General features: G+C 50.1%; 1 protein-coding gene across 3 annotated transcripts in view; it reads right to left on the bottom strand.

The window, feature by feature from the left end:
• The window catches only part of TEP1 (telomerase associated protein 1), a 1,162,857-nt gene extending 1,148,707 nt beyond the window's left edge, over positions 1-14,150 (bottom strand). For 2 of the 3 annotated variants that reach the window (XM_078652638.1, XM_078652642.1), the window contains exon 1: positions 14,043-14,124. The gene's annotated coding sequence lies outside the window, so the exon portion shown is untranslated. Of the gene's footprint in view, positions 1-14,042 lie in introns of all 3 variants that reach the window. The other variant, XM_078652640.1, reaches the window with a different exon arrangement.
• Positions 14,151-26,257: the final 12,107 nt, after the last annotated feature.

Below are 26,257 nucleotides of genomic sequence, written 5' to 3'. Positions count from 1 at the left end.
AGCCTACCCTGACCTTCGGGGTCCCCGTGGAGAATCCTGTTGCGCCCCGGTGTGGGGCCGCTCCCAAGGTGAGATGGAGAAGGGCGAGGCCGGATCAGCTAAGATGGCGGATGGCACCCTCTTGCGCAGACCACATCCAGACAGAGAAGCCGCTGTGAGAGAGAGTCCTGTGGCCTGGCGAAATGAGATGAAGCCCACGTCCAGAGATATATTGGCTGCGCTAACAACCCTGTATATGACCCTGATCCGGGACGCCAGAGATCTGGGAAGAAGGATGGCCGCCATTGTTGTACCGCCGTTCCGCACGGACTTAGTTCGATCTCAAGAAAGCGCCTATGTGCCCGCCTCTGCGTCAGTGATGAGTTTTCCAGCTACACCTCGGTTCGTGGAGACGCTGAAACACCCAGCTCATGAGATCGCTTTGGACACATCTGTTGTACATGCGGGGGGCCTTGTCGGGGCCCTGGTCTGCTCTGCGGCTGGGCAAACAGTGTCGTTCTGTGGTTTGGGCTGCCCCGGCGGCGTTTCAGCGCTTGTTGGATGGTGTGACTTTCTTTCCTTGGCTGGCGAGACTGTGCTCGGACTGGAGGGTGTCTTCGAGATTGCTGCAGACACAGTTGGATTTCCGCTGTACATTTTCGACTGGGTTTTGGGGGCTGAGGTCCCATGGAGTAATAACACTGCCCGGTCTGCCAGGATTTCTTGGACCCTCCACGCTGCTCTGCATGACGATTGATAAGTGGCTGTATGTTGATATTATTGATAGAAAAGGCCAGGGGTGAAACCATCCAGGACATAAGGGAACTTATTGTTGGCTGCCGGTGATTTGGGGGACACTCAGCGGGGAGGTTATTGATTGAGCTATCGGTGATTATTGTTATCCATTGCTATCCTGATTTTGCTTTTAGAATGTTTGCTGTGTGCGGTGGTGGGAGGGGGGGCCGGGTGGTCAGATCGATGGCTCTTCCCCATATTTTCCCTTTTTTTCTTCTTTTTCTCTTTTTCTATATTTCGGGTCTCCTATTTAGGGCAACAGGCATGCTGCTGGGAGGGGATAGGACGTAGCCTTCTGCAGGGATGCAGGGTGGGGGGTAGGGGGAAGGGGTTTGTTAATTTGTTCTTTCTTTGTTTCTATGGCCCTTTAGCTGTCTTTCCTTTTGGTGTCGCCGTCTTTCATGTCTCCTACAGTATGCCTAGTTTTGAGGGGTGGGACGCAACTTGTTACGTAACATGTTTGTTCTTTGCCTTTATCCTGACTTGTCTGCCCTACCCCCAATATTTCAAACATGTTTGCACTATTTGCTGATTTCCTGCTTTCTGCTAGCTATTGTGGGACCTTGTATGATCGTGTGGCTCTAATTCTGTATTTTTCTTTATTGTAAAATGAACCTTCTCGAATCCTGAATTTGTATTGTACGCTTGCATACAAGTTCTATCCTGACAATTGTTAGACCCTGATTTTTGGGTTACTGTATTTTTCTATATTGCTTGCTATTTACGATTTGACTAGCGGCCGGCCGTGGTGGTTGTAGGCCCATATGTGTATTTCCTTGAGGTAACAAATAAAGGTTCTTTAAAAAAAAAAAAAAAAGAAGAATGTGCGGCCCTGCTAATGGAAGAAGCGTGTCAGGCCTGGCTGGCTACACGCAGTAGGGTGTACCAATGGGGTGATAAGTCGGGGAAAATGTTGCACCGTCTGTGCCAGGGTGCCCTGCATGCTCAGACCCTACCTGAAATACTGGACTTGGCAGGGGTCCAGATTACAGAACCCCTTGGCTATTGCGGAGAGCTTTGCTGAGTACTTCGCCGACCTCTATGCTCCTCGGGAGTGTCTGGAGGCTACCATGGTAGAGAAATTCATAGCCGACTTGCCCCCTAAGGCGCTGTTGGATGACCAGCGAGACCTGTTGGAGGTCCCCTTATCGGAGGAGGAACTGGGGATGGCTCTGGGGGAACTGAGGTCTGGAAAGGCTCCTGGACCGAACTGGTTCCCGAGCGAATTCTATCGTCGTTACAATTTGCAGCTGGCCCGACATTACAGGGCTGTGGTAGAGGAGGCCCGGGAGAAAGGGGCGCTCGACCCGGAATGGAGACATGCGGAGGTGGTGGTATTTCAGAAACCCGGACGCCCACTGGAGAGCCACGCGTCCTATTGCCCCATTTCTCTTTTAAACGTGGAAGCCAAGGTTTTGGCGAAGGCATTAGCCAATCGGCTACAGCCACACATAGCATCCCTGATACACCCTGACCAGGCGGGAATTATGCCGCAGAGGGCTACGCGACATAACATCAGAAGGGCGCAGGTGGCAGTTGCGGCGATCCGGCAGCTAGGGGAACCAGCGGCGTTGCTTTTGGCGGATATGGATAGGGCGTTCGATTCCCTGAGCTGGGTCTACTTGTTTGCCCTCCTGCCAAGACTCAATCTGGGACCGCGATTCCCGTCATACATAAAATTGCTATACACTGGCCTAACAGGGGGGCGTGGCCACGGAGGCGACCAGGATGGCCGTTTCTGACTGAAGCTCCGCCGTCCGGGCGACCGATCTTCTCCATCCTGCCGGATTTAGCTTGAACTAACTCCGTTCAACACCTCCATCCTGAAGAGGCGGCGTTTCGCCACCATCCGACATCTGTTTGGGGCCCAGAAGAGCCCCGTGAGGACTACACGGCGGAGGAGACGGAGCGCCACCCCATCGGCGTCCTCTCTACCTGCGCCTGGCCTGCCGGTGAGTTCTGCGCCGGGGACGCGTTGCTGCTTGCCCATGACTCGCCTGCGGCGTTGGGGGCCTGGTGGTGCTTCCTCTGGTCTTGCGGGGGGGCCGCCCGGTAGTTTCGGGGCTCCGGGCGTGCGAAGGCCTACGGGCCCGGAGCGTGGGCCGGAGCCGGGGACTCGAGTGGCTGCCGATCCCGATTTTGATGGGGGGACTGCGTAGCCTGGTCCTGGTGCCGCGGGGGGGGGAGCGAGGGTGGTGGGAGGCGTCTCTGGTGCTGGGACCGCGGGGGGGGCTGGGTGGCCCCGCCTTCCATCGGGGACTTCTCCCTGCAACTGCCTGCTGAACGGAGCGCTACATACAGTGGCTCAGAGCGCTCCTACTCTACCTGCGCGACAGTTTTGGGCCGCCATTTTCCGAGGGGAAGACCTACAGTTTGGCCTGTTGCACCCTGGCCTCTGGAGACGGCGCCTGTTTCGTCCGCCGGCCACGGAGTTGCAGCAGTTCCTGTCCGGGTGCGTGTCCCTCCCTGTGTCTGCCTGAGAATAGACTTGAGGTGCCTGGCCTCGGTGGGGACTCTCCTCTTCAGGGAATACGTGACTGTCGCTGTGCCTCCTCCCTACCTCATACGAATCATTAACTTTCCTACGCTGCCTTTGGTTATCTGCGGCGAGGTCCCTGCTGACCACCATGGGAAAGAGAGATCCCAACCAAAGGAAACTTAGCTTCGACAAGTCCTCCCTGCTTACCACGGACTCCGCGACGGGGTCCTCGTCTGACGCGATGCCTCCCCCCTCAAGACGCCACCGCTACTCTGGTCACCGCCATGATGTCCGAAATGAGGGCCGGCTTCAAATCACTGGACAACAGATTTGACACTCTGGAGCAGAGACTAGCAGACATGGGCTCCAAAGTACAAGCACACGATCGCCGGCTTGATGTAGTCGAAGCCCGAGTGTCGGACCTTGAGGACACGGGCGCAAAAGACCGGAAAAGGCTTGAACGTGTAGGAAAAATCCTGAAAGAAGTGGCCATAAAAAACGAAGATTTGGAGGCCTGCGGACGACGCAACAACGTCCGTATTTTGGGTGTGGCGGAATCTACCCAGACGGGCAGGATGGATGTCTTCGTGGAAAAACTGCTGGTGGAACTGTTTGGCAGGGATCATTTCACTCCAGGATTTGTGGTGGAGAGGGCCCACCGATCTTTAGGTCCCCGACCAAAACCGGGTCTTCCACCATGCCACCATGAGAGGTTGGGTGGGGGGCGGGAGTGGGATTTTGTTTGGCTTTGTTCTCCTCGAATGTGTCACGACATTGTCACCATTGTCCACTGTGCGCTGAGCTGCTTTGGTCATAGGTCGCCATTCTTGTTCCAACACTCATGGCCGGATTAGGGTTACAGTCCGGCCCCTCCGGTCTTTCGCTGATGTCATGGAATGTTAGGGGGCTAAACAACGCCAGGAAATGCAGACAGGTTTTCAATTACATCGCCCGACACAAGATAGACGTGGTTTTCCTGCAGGAAACTCACTTGTTCCCCGACACTGCCTCCCAGGTTGCCAAGAGTTGGGGCCCTCATCGCTTCTTTTCCCACTACAGCAGATACTCCAGGGGGGGTCGCTATTTGCATACATATTAGTGTTCCTTTTACACTTTTACACACGGTATTTGACAGCGAGGGTAGATATGTCATTGTTGTGGTGACCCTCTTAGACCATAGGATTATGCTCGTTGGAGTTTATGGACCTAACACAGACACACCTGCCTTTTACACTGAGCTTCAGGTTCACCTGTTAAACTTGGAGCCGGGGCTTCTGATACTCAGTGGCGATTTTAACCTGCTGATTAACCCAACCTGAGACAGTACGTCTTCGGCCCCAGACATGAAGCCTCGCTCACGCCTGTCCTTCTTGATGTGTGCTCCCATTTTTCCCTCATTGACATCAAGGCTTCCTTACATGCCCACGCACCTGCGTACACACACTATTCAGAGTTTCACGACACCTGGACCAGGATTGACTACTGGCTGACTTCCCCAGACGTGGTTGGATGGGTAGATGACCTCCTTACACTCCCTCGCACCCTGTCAGATCACTCTCCCATTGTGCTTCGACTGAGGGTCCCCAGGGCGGGTGGCTATGAAAGACAGTGGCGATTCCCCAGGAAAGCTTTATCAGACCCTGTATTCACTGAAGAGGTCAGGGAGGCCATAGACGAATATTTTTAACTTAACACAGGCACGGTTGACACCTGGGCGGTTCTGTGGGAGGGCTTTAAGGCAACTATCAGGGGAGTGTGCATTGCTAAACACACAGGAGCATTAGGCGATATTCGCACTGCCCTGCTCCAGATTGAGCGCGACATAGCGGCGTTAGACACGGAACAACTCATAAACTACACGGAGGAAAGGGAAAAAAAACGCTTACAATTGATGATGCGATTCAGAGAGGCAGCGGAAAGGGAGCTTCGATTTTTGACTAGGGCACACACGGCTAGGCAATACGGGGAGGGCGACCGACCGGGCAAAATGCTGGCTCAACTATTGCGACCACCACGCAGGTCTGCTTACATCACCGAACTTGTGGGCCTCACAGGGGACACTTTACACACCACACCGGCAATATGCGATGCCTTTTTACACTATTATACATCTCTGTACACTTCCATGTTAACTGATTACACCGTAGACCGTGGTAACTATCTTAACGAAATAGCGATGGTGTACTTGGAGAAATGGATGAGAGATTTTCTGGCTGATCCCATTACACCTGACATTATCACTGAAGCTATCGACTCCATGAAAGGGTCTTCGGCCCCTGGTCTGGATGGCTTTTCGGCAGACTTCTACAAGGCATATAAAGAACTGCTGGTCCCCCGTTTAGTAGAGGTGTACGCCGAAGCCCTGGAGACTGGCTGTTTGCCCCCCACGCTTCGGGAAGCAGTCATAGTGCTTTTGCCCAAGCCGGGGAGGGATCCCGCACGGTGCGGCTCCTATCGCCCTCTCTCTTTGTTAAACTTAGACTACAAGATCCTGGCGAAAGCCATCGCCATCCGCCTGTCGTTATTAATGGAGTCCATTATCTCCCCGGCACAGTCTGGCTTTGTGCCGCATCGCTCCACTTCGCTCAACCTCCGCAGCCTCTTCTCCGTCCTGCACCGGGTAGATCCTGCCATCCCAGCGGCGTCGATTCTCTTGGACGCCGAAAAGGCGTTCGATTCTTTAGAATGGCCATTCCTTATGTCTGTGATGCGCCGGATGGGCATTCCCGAGTACCTGGTGGAATTGCTTTACGCGCGGCCTGTGGCACGACTGCGTCTCCATGGCACTATCACTGCACAGTTCCCCCTGTCGCGTGGCACGCGACAGGGTTGCCCCCTCTCGCCACTTCTGTACATCTTAGCAATGGACCCGTTGGTCCGTCACTTTCAGGAAGGGCATTTACATCGGGGTCTTCAGTTCCGCACTGGACCACTTTTAATTTCACTTTATGCAGATGGCACCATCCTTTATGTCAGGCAACCGCAGACCAACCTTGAGCCGTTGATAGCAGAAATAACCCGATTTGGCAGATTTTCGGGGTTACGCATAAATTGGCATAAATCTGTTATATTTCCACTCACGCCTAGCACTAATGAATGGCCCTGCCCTTTCCTCCTCACTTGGAACCGGGATTCAGTGAAATACCTAGGGATACACATACATCTGGAGACTGAATCCATCATCAGACTAAATAATGGCACCGCGCTGATTGCCCTGGAAGGCCCGATTGAACGATGGAATCGTCTCCCATCAACAATATACCTGTTCCCCTCACGAAAATTGTCTTCACGCAGTTACGATCGTTACTGTTACGACTAGTGTGGGGAGATAAAAACCCCCGAGTGTCTTGGCGCATATTGACACTCCCATACGAGCGCGGTGGCCTGGGTGTTTCTGATTTTTATCTTTATTTTCTTGTGGCACAATGTTCCTACGCATACCCCTGGTACCACCCTGATGCCCGGATTGTCTACTTGAAACCTGAGGCCGATTTGGTTCTGCCGGGGTCGCTGTCTACCACTCTGCCGTCGGGCTTCCCTAGGGACCCACGTGACATTCAGACTGTATCATCGACTTGCTGGGCGCGGGGCAGACTGCGCCGCCTGACTGGGCTCCCCCAACTATACTCTCCAGCCCTCCCATTGCCCAACCCCTCCTGGCTGGCAATCACTGGGGAAACTGTGGTAAAGCAAACGCTATCCAAATTTCACATATCCACCATAGGGGAATTATTCCCGGAGGGCCATGCCTTTTCCCTTACAGAAGATCACCGCTTTACAACACGGACGTTCATGGACTCCTTTGAGCTCAATAGATTGCGCTCATTGATGCATGCCTCGTTCCCCTCGTTTCCCCTCCCTCCGGAGGAGATGCCTCCCCTCACCTTCCTTATCCAGCACCCATCGGGGTCTCACTTAGTCTCTAAACTATATCGGATGTGCGCCGCCCTTCTCCCTTCTCCAGATCAGAAAGTGCGGGCTGCATGGGAGGCGGATCTGGGTTCCCCCATCACAGATGAGCAGTGGCTGTGGTGCTGTAGGGCGACCAAAGACATCTCACTAAACAGTAGACACAAGCTCCTACATTTTAAGTTCTTGCGCAGGCTGTACTTCACCCCAGCACGACTACACAAAATTGACCCTGCACGGCCACACAACTGCCCCAAGTGCGGTGGCCCCCACGCAGACTTCGCACACCTTTCGTGGACATGCCCAATGCTGCAAGACTACTGGACCAGTGTACACCGCACACTCAGTGACATGCTGAGCCTGACTCTAGTACACATCCCCGAGATTGCCCTTCTGGGTTACATGGCCAACTTCCCTAAAGCGACGCGTAGGCTGGCGGCGCTGGGGTTCTTGCTGGCGAAGCGCGAGGTGGCACTTCGATAGTGTGATCGTCTGCCCCCGTTGCACAATTCCTGGCTCCGGAGCATGGCGCACTGCAAAGCCAATAGTGAGGAGTACTCTACCATGGTCCCCATTACATCCAGACCTAAAGATATTTGGGGTCCGTATCGCACATATCTAGCTGGCGTCACGGCCGTGGCTCAGGCGGACTCTACCACAGATATGGATCCCAAAGGGATCGGTTGATCGATTTCGCAGGGTCACTACCTGCTCCACTTGTCTTGCGTACGCTACCTGACCAAGTCCCTGATTACTTTCCCCTTCCTCATCAAATACTGTTGAAATGTGCGTGAAGCCTCTACGGCATCAAGGCGGGGAAATGTACCCGACCACAACAGGTCCCGGCGTTGTAAATATATATACTTAGATACCTATTATTTTGGCCTAATCTAGCTCTTAAGTATGCTCAGATTATTATGCATTGTATGTATGAGACTAAGGTGACACGATGTGATGCAACTGTACTTTTCAACATCTCTGCATCCTTTTATTTGTATGTTTATTTTTGAAAATGATAAAGATTTTTAAAAAAAATACACTGGCCTAACAGCAACGGTCAGGGTTGCGGGAGCGGTCTCCCCTGCCTTTGAGATTCAGAGGGGCACGCAGCAGGGCCCCCTGTCGCCATACCTGTTTGCTCTAGCTATGGAGCCCGTGGTGGCATGGGTGCGCATAGAAGCACAGGTTCATGGGTTTGAGTGGGCCACGGGTCTCCCCGATAGAATAGCCCTATATGCTGATGATGTTCTCTTCTTTTTAACGGCCCTGGATAGGACAGGTCCACGGTTGCTGCGTATTATGCAGATTTTTGGGGAGACGTCGGGTCTCTACATGAATCCCCGCAAATCCACACTATGGGTCCTGGGAGGGCAGACGAGGGTGGGATCGTGGGTGTCCAAGGTACAATTAGCGGCTGGGGGGTTGAAGTACCTGGGGGGGGTGCTGTCGGAGGTACCAGCAGTGGCATGGGAGCGTAATGTGGCGCCTGTGTGGGAGAGGGTGCGGGCAGACATTAAGTCCTGGTCTCGCATGGCCTTGACGCTGTTCGGTAGATCGGCAATTTTTTTAATGGTGGCACTTTCCCGCCTCCTATATCAACTACAGAACCACCCATTTCCGATTCCAGCTCGATGGTTACGAATGGTAAACTCCGTGTTAGGGCAGGTCCTAGGGCAGTTCCTATGGGAGGGAGGGAGGGTACGGGTGGCAGTGCGTACATGCATCCTCTCTACTTACAGCGGGGGATTGGCTTCACCTGACCTCCTCTCCTACTACCAGGCTTCGCATCTGCTGGTCCTCAACGACTGGTGGGACGGGCGACAGAGGGGACCCAGCGTACACGCTAGAGCGCTGTCTAATGGGTCAACACACGATGCATACAATATTGTACTCAGCTAGGTTACGTGGCGCACTGCCGTCAGCTACAAGGGTGGTGCTCATGGTCTGGAAACAGGTGCTTCGGCACATGAGTTGGTGGGTGTATTGACACGGGAAACCTCCCTGTGGAATAACGGGCGGCTGCCTCAGTTGGCGGCTCTACCAGGACTCAGAGGGTGGGATGCCATTGGCATAACCACACTGGGTGATGTGGTGGCCGATACAACTCTTAAATCCTTTCGGGATCTTCAGGAGGAATATCAGTTGCACCCGACACAGTTCTACCAATATTTACAGCTGCGACACACGCTATCTCCTAGTCTGCAGGGCCTGGAGGACATCCCAGAGTTCAGCCCTATAGAGGCCAAACTCTTTATGGGGGGGGGGGATCTAGGAGACTGGAAGATATCGCGCATATACCAAACCCTGGTGAGACTGCTCCCCCACACTTCGGAAGCTTCGGGGGAATGGGAGGCTGATGTAGGCGAGCTGGAGGAAGAGGACTGGGTGCAAGCACTGGCGCCCCCGCGTGGGGCAGCCATCGCAATGAGACTTCGTCTAGTCCAATTTAAATACCTCCATAGGGTATATTTTAGTAGGACGTGCCTCTGACGGGCGGGGATGATTTCCTCACCGGTATATTTGCGCTGCGATCAGGCGGAAGGCACATTTATTCACACGATGTGGCACTGTACATCATTGGATCGCTTCTGGAGGGGGGTCTTTGCATGCCTCTCGGAGGTTCTGGGCTGGGAGCTAACCCACACACCGCAGTTGGCCCTATTATAAGTGATGGAGGGGGTGGGGGGTAACATATACAAAAGGCACCTCTTGTTGTTAGGGCTCACCTTGGCAAAGCGAGATATTGCACAGGCATGGAATAAGACGAGGGCCCCCTCGGTGGCGGTCTGGAAAAATGGCCTTGATTTCTGCATGGGTCTGGAGCAACCCATATTTGTAGCCAGGGGGTGTCCACGCAAGCACTATAAAATCTGGAACAGGTGGGCTGAGCATCTGGGATTGTGGCTAGACCCCCCTGTGACGGAGGAGCACTTGTTGCCAGGTTAGGGGGGAGACTGCATATGGATATTGAGGAGTGGGTAGAGGGGGTGGTGGGGGACACTGTGGGTGCGTTACTGTATATACCTATTATGCATAACTGTGAACAAGGAACTGTGGACTTGTGTGACCGGGGGGGTGTTTGGGGGAGTTGGGGTGTGGGTGGGTAACTTTTCACGCTCCTGCACGTGGGGCAGATGCTTATGGGGGGATGAAAGACTATGAAATGAACAGTCAATGGTGGTGGTAAATGTTCTGAAATGTTTTTGCAGTTGCCCCTGGTTTGCAGGGTGCTGCCCGATCTATGCTACTTGACTAATAAAATCGGTTTAAAAAAAAAACCCGGGCGGGTATCCCATTTGGTCCGGGGGCCCCATCGTTCTTCATATTCTTGACTATCTTAATGACCATTTGAGGGTTTATCTGGGCTGACTGTGTGCAACACATCTCTGCATGGTCTCGCAGACCCTCAGAAGGATCTCGGGGGCTAGAGGTTGTTTCTTCTATCTTTGCACTTGTTAGGTGGAGACAGTCCACGCCACAGTTAGGATCTTCTGTATTGCATGTGTTTACATGGGCAATTGAATATAGCTGCTTTACGTGGACCAGCTAGTCTTGCTCTACCACCCCGTTTTCTATTTGAGCTCCTCTGCTGCTTAGCGGTTTATGTGTCTCCATAATCCTGCTGAATTATTCTGTTTAAGCAAGGAGAAAACTTTGATCCATACCCTCTCTATGAGTTTTTGTGTGTTGCCACCATTTCTTTCTTAGGGCTGCCCTCAATGATGCAATCGATGTCCCATCTGTTTGTCTGCCCCCTCTTTTCTTTATTACTAGTTCCTTACGCAAGAGGCGTTTGGTCTCGCATATGCACTTGGTTGGGCGGATGCTTCCAGCTATTAATTTCTTTTTGGGCCTGGAGCATTGTGGCTGGGGATGGCCCAAGCTTGTTTGTATCTCATCAACTATGGTCTCCCAGATTTTTATCGGTGAAGACGACATTGCTAGGATCTCATCCTGTTTTACTTTTGGAGCTTTGCTCCCGTCTGTCCATCTGATTCTCCTTAGGAGGCTGTAATTTTCGTCCCCTCTGGACTCTCCGATGGCTTGGAACTTAAGGGCCGATGGAACTTCTAGCGTGATCACTGCTATAGTGGCCTGTGATCGCTTTCCAACCTGATCTCGACTGTAAAATCTTCCAGACTGGCCGCCATTACTTCACTGATAATTATATAGTCGATTCTCGAGATGTCCCTTAAGGTCGGGTGTAGTTGCCCGCCATTCGAGTATATTGCTTTCACAGCGTAAGTTGAAGATAGCTTATGATTGTCCAATAAGTCGTGAAAAGGTGTGGCCCTTCCCGTCCCTCGAAATGGGGGTGCTGGATTGTCGAGGTCCTTCAGGTTAAAGTCCCCAGCTAGGATTACCTGATGAGTTTTATATTTATTTAGGAGGCTGTCTATTTCCCTTGTCAATGCCTCCAACTGATCTTTCATGATGGTTTGTGCTGGATTGACGTAGCAGTTTATTATTAGGAGGCACATTGGCTGTAGTGTGTGTTTCAGACCTTCGATTTGTAGGGCTTGCAGCCCAGGTAAATTTAGGTTTATTCCAGTCACTACGGGGGGCTTGTGTGTTTTATATAAACTGAGAGCCTGCCAGACTGGCGACCAAAGAGGTTCTTTTTTATTGCTGGCACATGATGTTCATAGAACCCTGCCAATGGTGTGCTAGATAATGCCCAAGTCTCTTGGAGGCAGAGTATGTCTCCTGTTTTTCAGGAATCGCCTCAGGTTATTGTTCTCTGCGATCGTGCTGCTCCCTGCCATGTTCCATGAAGTTAATGTTAAGTTCTTCTTAGGAAAAGGTCCTCCCTTTGTCTCACACCTGCCGGGCCTGGACTTGCTGCTGTTATGAATGCTTCGGTGTTCTTCCCCAGTTTCCGGATTGATCCAAGAGGGAGGGGATGGCACTAATAACCCTTTGATTGTTTTGCCATACGATCTTCATTCCTGTGTAGTCCTTATGTCTCTTCCTTGTATTCTCGGGGAGTCCTGATCTATTTGTCACCTGCAGGACTGAACAGGAGCCCATGTCCCCCTTGTCTGGAGCAATGGGTATTTTGGGTTGGGTAGATTCTGAGCATCGGTGCCCCACTCTGCAAGTTGTGTGGAGTTGTTCAAAATGGCTTGTACGCTTTCCTTTTTCTTCAAGCCTAGTACTGTTGAATTGCCGTGTGTCGCCCTTCATTTTTTTTAAAAAAATTTTTTTATTGGTTTACAGCATCCAAATACAAACACCATGTATAATATTGACAACATACTTCACGCATCTAATCTTCCTCCAGTCCTTCCTTATCCCATCCCAGCGAGGCTGACAAGTGATGTGACTGTCTTAATACAATTAGGTTACAGCTACGTGCATATACCCATCAACAGTTCTCAAGCTATAAATCTTATCTACTCTACATACTTATTTCTAAACCCACCCCCAGTCCCACCCTCACCCTGCCCACCGGTGTGTATTACTTGAGTACCTAATTCAAATCTTGCATCGTAAATTAACTGCTACTTTGCATTTCCAACACTTCGTTTTACAGGTGACTTTCACATGTATGATCTTCCTTTACTCCACATCAGAGTGACAATCATTCAGCCCTTGTACCAACATTTCCCATGCATTTGCAGATTCCAGTACCTTCTCATTATTCAGACATCTCGCCTGTTGGAATCTGAGTGTACCCTCGCTACTAGCCCATTTTTGCATCTCTGCTTTCCACCTCTTGATGTTAGAGCCCTCCATTGACTTCCAGTGTCTTGTGATCTCTCTTTTGGCTAACAATAACCCCATGTCCACAAACTTGCTTGTCACCTTTGTCTTGGCAGTGTGTGGAAACCAATGTAGTATACATGTTGCCATGTCAAACGTTAAACTTCTCTCTGTGATCATATTCAACACGTCCCCAATTCCAACCCAGTAGCCTCCCAGTTTGGGACACTCCCATAACAGGTGTTCTAGCTCTGCTCCTCCACTTTTACACCTAGGACACGCCGCATCTTCCACCTTAAAGTATGTGTTAATTCTTCCCGGTGTTTTGTCCCAAATTTGTCCTGAATTTTGACCTTCTGTCCTGAATTTTTGTTATGAATTTTGACAATTTGTCCTGAATTTTTACACCAACCATCGTGAATTTGCACCCATGCCAGTTGGTCACCCTAGTTGTAGGAGAAGAGAAGTCATTGAAAGAGAGTCATTTTCTCTCTGGATTTCCCTTCTCTTTTTGAAACTCTGGAGCAGCAGCACTGTCGTGGTATCACCAGGGCTTTAAGTGGAAGCTTTTTCAATATTATAGACACACCATAGTTGCTGCTTATTTATCTTATGCAACTAACAGCAATTGACAAAGCCAATAGTCCTGGCACGTATGATGTTACTTGTATCATATATCTGGATGCAATGACATAAACAGCAAAATACAAGTAAGACGTCACACTATGCTAAACACAGATTTTTAGCTTGTGTTTTAAGCCACGCCCTTAATTACATTAGCCGCGCCCCTTTGAAAGACCTCCCCCCCCCCTAGTTTTTTCATCCTACTTAAAGCCCTGCTTGACATTGATGCCACCACTGGAAATTATTTATTTATTTATGCGTTTTTATATAGCGCGGACTTTACCCGAAGGCGTCAGAGCGCTTCACAATAGGAACAGAATTGATACATGAAGTGATACATGAAGAGAACATTACACGTGCGCTACTTTTAGATGGTTATTGTAGTTCTCTTTCTGGTACAGGCGTTACGGAATTTACCAGGTAAAATCGCGGGATTCCCATCCACCCGCCCTAAAATAAAAATCTAAATTAAATCTGCAGACTTAAATAGCCTTTTGTTTAAATTGTCAAGCTTCGCAAAATGTCGCCGTTTCCCTAACGTGGGACTTACCTCTCGTCCGAAGGTCTTTAACATCTAACTACCTCCTCTCTACTTCCAACAAACCAACTTTGATCACGCGAGGTGAGAGTATATAATGAGTGTTTGACAGTGCTATGGCTATGGGGCGAAACCAGGGAGGGGCATTATGACGACACCGCCCAGCGAAGGCTGTGATTGGTTAGACGAGGGGGCTGACGACAAAAAGATACCGTCCTCTTTCAGGAAAAGACTACCCCTGGCCCTGGAGCTGCTCCGGTTCGAATTGCCCTTTGCTCCGGAACGCGTGGCCCAGTCGCATAGGAGCCGGCTGTCCGGATTATATACAATAGATTGGATCTCGATGCGATCATCAAGGCGCCTATAACGAAGGTAGCCTTTGGACTCAGGACAGACTGACCCTGGGAAATCCCTACTCTGGGCCCTAAGTAGAGCTCCCCCTGCTGGAGAAATGCGGAAGATTTAGAGCATGGAAATAGCAGTGCCTTCTGAACGGGTCAGTGTCTGGGCGTGCTCTCACATTGTCAGGCTGGGAAGGGGACACTACGGAGCTGGGGAACAGCCAGGGCTGTAAGTGGGATGAAAAAACTGGGGGGGGGGGGAAATGGTACCCTCAAAGGGGCGTGGTCAGTGTACTTAAGGTCGTGGCTTAAAAACGCCAAAGCTAAAAACCTTTGTTTAGCATAGGGTGCCGCCCGTATGGTATTTTGCTGCTTCTATCATTGGATTCAGATATATACTAATACAAATAACATTACACCTACAGCAAGCCCGGACTATTGTCTTTGTCAATGATTGTTAGTTGCATAAGATACATAGGCAACAACTATGGTTCGTTGTTTATTATTATATTGTGAATGCTTCCATTCTGAAATGATGAGACCGAAATAACTAGTCTCTTTGAAGTTGCCTCAAATGCAGTGAAGGGTGGTACGGCTGCAGAGACCGAGTTAAGATTTGTTTTACACCCTTTTGGTGAGGGCAAAAACGGAGAGCCTGATAGGGGCCCTGCTGGGCACCTGCTTTTTAGAACTGCCGGTGCTGAGCACGGGTAGGATCTGGCCCACTAAAAGCCCTGGGAACAACTCTCGAATTACCAGGAAGTGGTATTGATAGTGTCACTCTTACGGCAGGGATAAGTAAATGTATTTTCCTCAGGATATGGTACTGCGGTGGTATAGTGGATTGAGGAGATTACATTGGGCTCCTGGCAGAGAAAGGGCGTCTGTCTGGCTTGGCCTAGGGCAGTGGGCACAAAACAGGGCGTTGTGGACCCCAACTTGGGGGTTGGGGGAGGCGGCGGAGAGCACCACCAGTGGAGGCGGGACAACATTTCAAACAATGAAAGGATCTGTTCTTAGAGCCAATGCAAGCAAATAGAACGATAAATTATACATTTTAAACATACTGATCAAACCCCATATGATTATAATAGGCATGTTTCCGTGATTTTACATTGTTTATAGGCTGCTGACAGAGCTTTTAAAAGGGGTGAGTGATTTGACAGCTAAAAAGCAGTTTCTATAAATTTCAATATAAAGCAATTCGCCCCAGTTTTCACAAAGGTAATTCAAAACAGTGGCACTTTTGCAAATGCTCTGTGTAAAATGACAGTGAGGTCATAGGATAGCATATGTTTAATTCCATCTTCAGAAACATGCAGACTGAGGATGCATTTCAGCCTGCTCTTTGGGACGTTGCAGTATATGTTTGTCTGCATCTGCACGCATTTACAGGTCTTGATATATTGAGCTGAGTGGGTTAACTCACCTGATTTCAGCATGTGTGACCAACCTTTAATGCATCTTCTATTCCTCCTCAGACTGAATAAGTGGGCGCCAATCAGTTGGCAGGATTACTCCCTATTAATTACTGCGCTATGCTATATCAAAATAAAAGATTTGTTGTTTGCCCTGCTCATTGACCAGTTCCCTTGTTAGATGACCAACCACTTTTCATACAGGAAACCACCAAGTCTAGTGAACCAACAAAAAAGGTAGTTACCCTAAGTAGCACTGCAGTGAATGGTGCTCTTGCATGCAGAGGATACACGTATTCTTTGAAGTTCCAGTACACATATTATGTGTACCAGACGGGAAATATCCTGCTAAGTGGTCCCTCCCAACAGGAACAGAAAATAATCCCACTCAGTGACCTATTTTATAACAACTACTTGCTTTCAAATCAATTCTGAAGCCCCAGCATATTGTGTCAAATCCACTAAAATACCAATGTTGCTTTTTAAATCCTGTAGGGTAATGTGTATTATAAAATGCAACGTATGTTAGAAATTTCGCCAGAATTACTTTGGGAAGGATGACCAAATTCGCTATAATGGTTGTTAGTAAGTGTGTATAATCCTATAGCAGTTAGCCTGGCCTGTGAAGACAAAGGGACAACTTCAAATAGGGCACTAGATATGCACCAGGCAGACATCCTGGTTACCTCTTGGTCATCTTAACAAGTATTCACAAAGTAGTGTTTTCACTGAGCAATGCTTTTGCATTAGTAACCTATTATACCCAATATGAGTGTTATGCTTCGTTTGATAGCAGAATAAGGTTTCATTAGCATTTTGCTGACAAACTACACCTCTTTGAAAAGGCAGGACACAGTGATGCAATGCTAACACAAGGGGAGTTCTGGTGTACTGCCTAGACACCATCCCGGAGAAAAAAAAAGGCACATGTTAAAGCAAATTATCCACCTGTCCTGCAATGCACTTTGATACATTGATCATAGAGGCATTTGCTTTAGGTGGCAGAGGTATGTCTCTGTTAGGTATACATTATATGGGGCTTCCTCCTGTGGAATCAGTCAGGAGAAAATTTCAGAATGAGGTAATTGGTGCACAACTCAAAACTGTGATCCATGAGCAAACATCCATTTGAGGGTGGATCGGAATTTAAAACACAACTTTGAATCGGGGTCTAAGTAAAGCTCCTATGTTTATAAAAAAGTAGAAATAGGTTATGTCAACAGAGATTTGCTTTGCTCTGCATTACCATTATTATGACCATGCGATACTGTAGGGTTTGAGAATGCCCCGGTTACTTACCGGTAATCTTCATTACTCCGAGTCCTTGTCTTCCTCGCCACAGTATTAACACATGAGCCTCCGGCTCCACACACAACTCCAAGTTTAAAAAAAAAAAGCACTCTGGTCTCCCTCTCCCTCTCCCTCCTCCAAAATGGCCCCCAGTGGCTCCAGCCAATCCCATAAAGGGATACAGATACACCAAACCGACCTGAAAAACCAAGTCGCAGACATGAAGCCCCCACCAGGGCCGGGAGGGAAGGGAAACTATACTGTGGCGAGGAAGACAAGGACTCGGAGTAATGAATATTACCGGTAAGTAACCGGGGCATTACCTCCTCGTCCGTCTTCCACGCCACAGTATTAACACATGAGCCGATACCAAAGCAAAAATCGGCTTCATGCAGGGAAAAAATAGGCCACACCAGTAATGCAGCAAAAAAACACAGTTTAATAACGAGGCATAACAACCAAAAAGGATAACCTCTCAAGGAACCCCCGCAGACAGAACAGAAGAGGCAAAGGAAACAGAACCCCCACCCCTAATCTGAAGGTGGTAATGGGACATGAAGGTATGAGGGGATGACCACGTAGCAGCCCTGCAAGCATCCTCCATAGACACCCCTTTGAAAGCGGCCCACGACACAGCAACAGACCTGGTGGACCGACCCTGAACCGGAAGAGAGGGAACCTCAACAACAGAGTCATAGGCCAACATAATGGCCTCCTTGATCCAACGACTGATCGTGGAAAGCGAGGGTTTCATGCCCTGACGCGAAAGACCAAAATTGACGAATAAATTGTCCACCTTACAAAAGGAAGACGTGCGTGACAAATAAATCAATAAGGCACGACGAACATCCAAGAGGTGCAAAAGGCAATCCTCATCCGAGGAAGGATCAGGGCAAAGAACCGGAGGAACCACCCCCGCAGACCGGTGAAAATAAGAATCCACCTTAGGCACAAAGGTAGGATGAGGGCGCAAGACCACACGATCCGACAGAATGACCAAAAACGGGGCAGACCGCAGGAACGCCCCCAATTCCCCAATACGCCTGGCAGAAGCAATAGCCACAAGAAACACGACCTTGAGCGTCAAAAACTTTAAGTCCACAGACTCCAATGGTTCGAAAGGAGCCAACTGCAAGGAACGCAACACCAACGGAAGGTCCCGAGGAGGAGGACACAGGATAGGACGGGGACGCTGGAAGGACAGAGACTTAAAAAGACGCGTCACCAAAGGGGAAATGGACACCAAACGCAGAACATGAAAGGCCCGAATGGCGGCCCACTGAGCCCGAAGAGTCGAAATGGCCAAGCCCAACACAAATCCATCATTCAAAAAATCCAGCCGGGTCCAAAGAAGCCACCGACAGCCCGCGACCGACACACCAAGAAGCAAAATTATCCCAATGTTTTGCATAGGATTTAAGTGTAGAAGGCCTCCAGGACTGCTGAATGACCCCAGCCACAGTCACAGAACAACCGCCACGCATCAGAGATTCCCTCTCAAGAGCCAGGCCCGCAGACCCAGGGAATGGAACACAGGCAGAGGAAGAAGAGGACCCATCAGAGGGTAAGGTACGAATGGCAAGGCCCACCCCGAAGACACAGACAATTCCAACAGCAGGGGAAACGACAGAGCGTCCCCTCTCCAGGCATCCCGGCAAGGCATAATCGTGCAAAAGCAACGGATCCTGGCATCGTACTGGAAGCGAACAGGTCCACAATCGGATAGCCAAACCTCCTCCGTAACCTCATGAACATCAAAGGTGTGAGGGATAAAGACCCCATGGAAGGAAACACCCGGCTCAGACAATCCACCACAGCGTTCTCCGGACCCGGCAGGTAAATGGCAGACAGGGACGCCAGGTTCACCTCCGCCCAACAACAAATCCGACGGCTGAGGCAACTGAGGGAACGAACCCTGCACCCCCTTGATGGTTCACATAAGACATTACCACCTGATTGTCCGTCCGGACTTGTACATGGTGACCCTGAAGAATATCCGAGAAATCCAGCAGACTCAAAAGGACGGCCTTCAGCTCTTTGTAGTTGGAAGAACAAGACAACACCGACCGAGGCCAAACCTCCTGAGTCGCCGAATCCCCCAGAGTAGCACCCCACCCCAGCAGGCTGGCATCTGTAGTGAGAACTCGGGTGGGGACAATGAGAAAGGGGCGGCCCTGCCACCCCTTTCTCAATGACCCTCGTCCAACCACCAACCCAGGACCACCCGAACAGCCTCCGACATAGGAATCGAAACACTCATATCGAGGGAACAGGGGTCCCAATGCGACAAAATGTGGGACACCACCGGGTACATGTGGAGGTGAGCCCATGGCACCGTCATCAAAGACGCCGACATCAGACCCTGAACCCTCAACCACAGGCTCACAGGATGAGAATGTGTTAAGACACACATCGGAACACCGGAGCGGAGAGAAGCGAGCTCAGAACCACAAGACCCAGAACCACACCTGCCCCGAACTACACTTCCCAGAGGGCAAAGCGCGCTGAACACACGCGGAGGGCGTCACCATAAAAACATCCGGGAAGTCAGCAGCCGGCGTCGGATATTTTGAATCACAGACGCGAGTCCGCATTGCCGACGCTTCATGGAAGGTGAGCTCTGCATTAGAGGGTGAGAGTGTGGAAGCGCTGAACGCTATTGCTGGAGGGCGGCACACACAGACAGGACCCTGCTTTACACGGGAGTTTGTGACCCGTCCACTCCGTTGAACTTGCCTGTCCCCGCTCGAGGGTTATCGAGCGCGTGGGACTCCGTCCCCTCACAGACTCTTGCCTGTCCCGGCTCGAGGGTTATCGAGCGCTTGGGACACAGTCCCTTCACAGACCTTGCCAGTCCCCACTCAAGGGTTATCGAGCCCGTGGGACTCCGTCCCCTCACAGACCTTGCCAATCCCCGCTCGAGGGTTATCGAGCGCGTGGGACTCTGTCCCCTCACAGACCCTTGCCTGTCCCCGCTCGAGGGTTATCGAGCGCTTGGGACTCAGTCCCCTCACAGACCTGTGCCAGTCCCTGCTCGAGGGTTATCGAGTGCGAGGAACTATACTGGAATTCCGTTCGTTTTTGGTTTTGTTTGCCCTCCGTTGGAGCGTGTCAGGACTGACACGATTGCGGAGGACGACGGTAACAACGCAAACCAGCTTTCTCTTTACTCGAGTGGCATTGTCGGCCATTGCTTAGCACGGTGTCCTCTGTTGGTGGATGCTGGGACTGGCATTCGTGCAGAGGACGGTTGGAACATCTACCGTAGCACTACGTTGTAGAGTGTAGTCAACTGTTACAACTGGTGGGAGCAAGCAGTAATAAAGAGCTGGTTTACTTATCAGGATACGTATGCTCTATTTCCTTGAGGGGTGGACAGGGGTGTTCTAGGGTGGTGCTGAGTTACCCGATCCCAAGGAATCCAGGATTACAGAATGCCCCAACAACAGGGAACGAACAGCAGACATCAGGGACAGAATCCGGGGAGGGGGCAGGAACACCATCCCCAAATGAGTCTTGAACAGAGCCCCAATGAAAGACAATTCCTGCGCAGGAACCAGGGAGGACTACGGCACATTCACGAGGAAACCATGATGCTCCAGGACATGGCACACTCTCTGGACATGCAACTCCGCCTTAGAAAGAGAAGAAGCAGAAATTAAAATGTCGTCCAGATAAGGAAAAACACTAATTCCCTCCCCATGCAAATGTCCAATAAGAGGAGCCAAAATCTTAGTAAATATCATTGGAGAAGAGCTGAGCCCAAAGGGTAAAACCTGGAACTGGTAATGACGGCCCAGGACGCAAAACCGGAGAAATCGCTGAGAGTCGGGATGAACAGGCACATGCAGATAAGCATCCCTCAAGTCCATCGATGCAAGGAAATCGCCTTGAGACACCAGAGGAAGGATCAACGGAAGGGAAACCATTTTGAACTTCTGGTGAGGGATGAAAGTATTGACCCACTTCAGGTCCATCACAGGCCGAAGATTCCCGGTGCGTTTGGACACTAGAAAAAGGATGTAATACACGCCCAACCCCAACTGATCGCTGGGCACAGGAATCACTACATTCTTTACCACCAGGGACTCAATGCCCTCCAAAAGTGCCAACCGCCGTAGAGGGTCCCTGGGACAAGGCGTGGATCTGAAAAAGTCTGGGGGAGTCTGGGTAAACCCAAGATGCAAACCTTCCGACACCACTTGAAGAACCCACTGGTCCGATACAGTCTCTCGCCAAGAGTCCACGAAGGAAGTGCGGCGACCCCCAACCGGACCCACACCAGGAGCGATCCAGTCACGACTTCGAAGCAGGAGAGGAGGAGGCAGAAGCCCCTAAGGACCGGGATTTATCAAAGGAAGGAGCAACACGGCCATGTCCCCTTCCACAAAAGGGATGACCAGCCCGACCTCTCCTAGAAGGACCAAAAGCCCTCTGAGAACCAAAGGAACGGAAGCAACCAGCTCTTCCAGGAGCAAGGAGCTTACGGTCCTCCACCGTCTTCTTCACCATGTCATCCAAAGGGGAACCAAAAAGCTTAACCCCAGAAAAAGGGATCTTCATCAGGAGACCTGTCTGCGCAGCATCAGCCTTCCAGGAGCGAAGCCACAGCTGACGTCTCGCAGCTACAGAAGACCAAGCCGCAGAAGCAGCCGCCCCCAAAGAATCAAAAGAGATATCCGAAAGCAGGCGAACCTGCTTCTCCATCAACGCCAAGGTAGAAGAGACATCCTCCCCCTGGTCCAACAATTCCGACAGAGACTGAAAATCCTTAAGTAAGGACTGGATCATGTAAGATGAACAGGCCGCCGCCCGAATGGAAAAGTTAGCAGCCGCAAAAGTGCGCTTCACTGCACCATCCACCTTCCGATCTACAGGGTCAGCAGGAGAGGAATCCTCAGAGACCACAGTCCCATGAGACGTCATACTGGCCATCAAGGAATCCACCTTGACCGAGGAAGGAAATTTTACCGTAACATCCTGCAGAGGATATCTTTTATTCAGGAAACGAGGAAAAGAGCCCCTGTCCACATCTTTCCATTCAGTATCCAACACCTTCAACACAGAAGAATGAAGGGGCAATGAATCAGGCTCAGGACGCTGATACTGAGAAAACAAATCATCCTCCAGAGGAACAACAGAGTCAGGAAAAAACAAGTTTTTGCGTATGTGACACAGCACCTCCTTAAGGTCGGCACCCTGCACAAAATGACCCTTGACATCAACATCTTCCTCAGCGTCAGAATCAACATCCGGAACGCCATCAATCCGCGCCTTCTTGTCAGGAGGAACAGGGACTCTATCCTGCAAGGCAGTAGCCACAGCAGAATCTATCATTCTCTGCAACAACTCGATAGACGGAATCGTCACCCCAGAAGTAGAAGCCTCTGATAAGGAACCAGGATCAGCCATCTCAGAGGAACCACGCTCCATGCTCACTCCAATGAATGAACAAACATAGGCAACAGAGAAGACACATGTCCGGGTAAAAAAGGCCCCGAGGTCGCTAAGCAACCAATCAAACGACCCAACACACGCCCCCAAAGAGCATATGGGAGCAGTCAGACCCGCGGTCATATCGGACAAGCAACCACCCCAATGGTGCCCACCAACCAAACGCGGTACCAGGTAAGAGGGAGGGTGCTAGAATCGCGCCATGGTGAGAACGCATTGCAACCCCCCATTCCCGCAAGAAAGCGCACCCGGCTGCGTCAAGTCCGCTCAGCAGGACGCGCGGCCGGGAAAAGAGCAAAACCGGGAATGGCCCCGCATAGCAGGACCCCAGGCGCCCCCAAACCGTGAGGTCCAAAGCGACCGACACACAACAATACGCCTCCAAGGTCCGCTAGAGCAGGACACGGAGAGCGTAAGCAAACGAACGGGGGAAAAAATTACAAAGTACATCAATCGAAGCAGTACAAAACACAGCATAAAACAAACACATTACTTCCTCCATACGAAATACCAACGGCTAAAAAGGGTTGCTAAAGCAAGACCCCAGCCCCACTCACCTGACCAGCAGGGAGACATGCACTCGGAGTAGTGCAGAAAAAAAGAACAGGTCGGTTTGGTGTATCTGTATCCCTTTATGGGATTGGCTGGAGTCACTGGGGGCCATCTTGGAGGAGGGAGAGGGAGACTAGAGCGCTTTTTTTTTTTTAACTTGGAGTTCTGTGTGGAGCCGGAGGCTCATGTGTTAATACTGTGGCGAGGAAGACGGACGAGGAGGTAATGTTGTAGTGTACTGTTGTTGATTTATACAGTGCTTCATACTCCTAACAAGGCACCACAGTGCATTTGCGCAGGGGAGGCACACAACTTTGTGGCGTGCCTTAGATGGAACAGTGCATGTTTGTTGTGCCACATATTTGGCGAGTTTCTTTGATTCCACGTTTCAGGACCACAACTATGCTCTTAGAAATAATCTTTGTTGCTATGCCGCTGCATGAACTTAAAGTGAAAATGTGTGATCGAAATGGTGCTTAAAGATTCAAATCTAATTGATGGAAAGAAGAATGTGAGTGCAGATTCGTCTGTGTTTGATGTGTTTTGGTGTATGGAAGTGTCTGTAACTGTGCTTACTCATGGGTGTAAGAGAGGCCTGCAACGATAGTCGTGGCTGCACCAGTGAAAACCTGCCAACTGTGGGGTGGTACCATGTAAGGGTGAAAGAAGGAGTGTGGGAATGTTGGCTATCAGTGCCATGTTGAGGTTCGGGTAAAGGTTACGGAAAGGGTCTGAACTACAATGCAGCTTTCCCCCACAGTAATTTTTCCTGCTTTATTGTCCGTTTAGTAAAAGTGGGCTAGTTGTTCCCGCACCAAGTAAAATCGGGAACACGGGTAATTTGCTTCACACAGTTCCCAGTCTGGGCCCAAATCTTTCATGGGCATCTTTCAAGCTTGCTAATTAGGCAGAGAGAGTGTGACACCATGAAGCACAAGAAGCAATGAAAAAACAAAACAAAGCCTCTTCCTCCTTCAAACAGCACTTGGGTGACCTCAGTGGTTGAAATGGGCAGGATCTACTGGGAATGACATTCCCAATCTTTTTTTTAGTTTACAATAGCTCATGCTATTTTTATTAACAAAGATCACCTTCAGGTGCCTCTGGATGAAAAGGAAGTTAAGGGATCACCTGTTCTGTGAAGCCAAGAGAAATGGTGATGGTGACAGAAGAAAACAAGCATTGGCGTAGCCAATAGGTCTCACCTTTGGGCCCTTAAGAGTTTAGCCATGCAACAGTTGATGTTGTTGCACCAAGGATATTGTGCTGCATAACTAAATACTTATAAGGTCCCAAAAGCTAGACCTATGGGCTATGCCAATGCTTGTTATTACAAGTTTTCCCAAATGTACAACATTTGGTGAGACACATAGATTAACGGGTCTTTATTTTCAATTGGGTCCCTAAATATTGTTTAAGACTTCAGCTGAAAACTTAACTCTCACTTCCCAAATTCAGCAAATATCAACCCTTCTTTTTCTTATGCACTTTGGCACATTTTTCTCTTTCCATTACCCAGATTTACATCTTCAACAGATTTGGCTTGCTTTATTGAGGCCGCCTGTCACAAGTCTTCATTGAAGACAATTAAGCGTCCAAGCTTTTCGTGCCCTTTTTTTTGCAGTCCAATTAATAATCCAATTTTGAACAATGCACTTGCCATTAGGGAACAACACTTAGGGTGTCTGCTCCACGGGAGCGCCGCGCCAGCAAAAAATGTTTTACATTTTGTGGTGCATTAATGAGCCAGGAGGCGGGGGCTATATAACTTATGTTGAGAGTTATTATTGCAGAGTTGGCTGGCCCTGACCGGTGAACTTCTACAAGAACAAAACTGTTGAAAGTTCATGCACCCATATAACACATAATTAAACAAAGAGATTATACTGGCCTGCTCAGAAAAACTATCAACATAGAATGGCGCTACCTGCCCTTGTAACCCCATTAATTAGTACAGAATCAGAGGTGCCAATTAACAGTGTAAAAAGACTGGGAAAGAAAGGGAGGGGTGCTTTGTGTGCATGTATGGGGGAAGGGAGAAGGCAACAAATATAGGGCGAGTGTGAAAGATCGCACAAGAGAGAGAGAAGGGGACGACGTACATGTCAGCAAAGGTCAGAAAGGGTCAGCAAAGGCATTTCCTGGAAAACGTGGGAGTGATGCAACGTGTTAAACCCAGGCCATGTGTGGAAAAGGGATTTGCAGCAGGTATTGACAACAACAGCGAGCGGCACGTATTCTGTGAGTTCGTTAATACTCACCTCAATATCTGTCAAACCCTGAATTGCTGTAAATCACCGTGAACGATGCTTCAAAGACTGTCTGGCTTGGTGGGATAAAATTGTATACGCTGTTCACGGAGTTAAATTCAGGCACGTGCATATATAGTAGTTCAATGAATTATGAATGGGCGAGGAACATGTGCTGGTGGTTCTACTGTAGAACTATTCACACATTTGATTCAAAACATGCGCGGAAAGGGGAGCGCGGAGAGATGGGGGTGGTGAAGCAGGGGCGGGGACGATGAAGCGAGGGGGGAGAGAGGGGACACTGAGCAGGACAAAGGGAAGGCTAAGAAAGCAAGCTGGGTCAAGGAGAAACTGAAAGCAACCAGCTAGGAGTAAACCTTTCCCAACCAAGGAAACCTGACACAAAACACTTGGCCCCTAGGCGCTGCTGCTGACACAAAACACATGGCCCCTGCGTGCCGCTGCTGGCTCCCAAGAGCAAAACGCTCTGGGAGTAAACCTTTCAAAAGAAGCTTGGAACATCCACACACTTTTGGTCAATTGCATACTGAAGCCAGACACAAAGGCAAATAAGGTGTGAGCACAACATCCACGCGCTTTGAAGAAAGCTGAAGTGATTCCAAGAGGTTGATTTCCTATGCAGCGCGTGCGCGCTGCCATAGGCTCAACCTAAAAAGGAACGTGTCCTTGTGTAACATAGCTGGTGCTCATGTAAAGCGCTCCAATACCTTTGGGTCGAGTTCGCACTATATAAATCTGCACGCAAAAAAAAGTAGGGCCACTAATACATTCACCAAAGATCAGAGCACGCATCACGTGTAATACGCAGAACAGCACAGCCCCGGGTGAGCAGAAGCGGTGACGGGGAGCAGAAACTCTGCTGTTTCAGTCTAGTTTTCTGTGGACGCTATCAAAGTGCCTAC

Source organism: Lissotriton helveticus, chromosome 7 (genome assembly GCF_964261635.1).
Source record: "Lissotriton helveticus chromosome 7, aLisHel1.1, whole genome shotgun sequence".
Lineage (NCBI taxonomy): Eukaryota > Metazoa > Chordata > Amphibia > Caudata > Salamandridae > Lissotriton > Lissotriton helveticus.
This window is presented reverse-complemented; position numbering and strand designations above follow the sequence as displayed.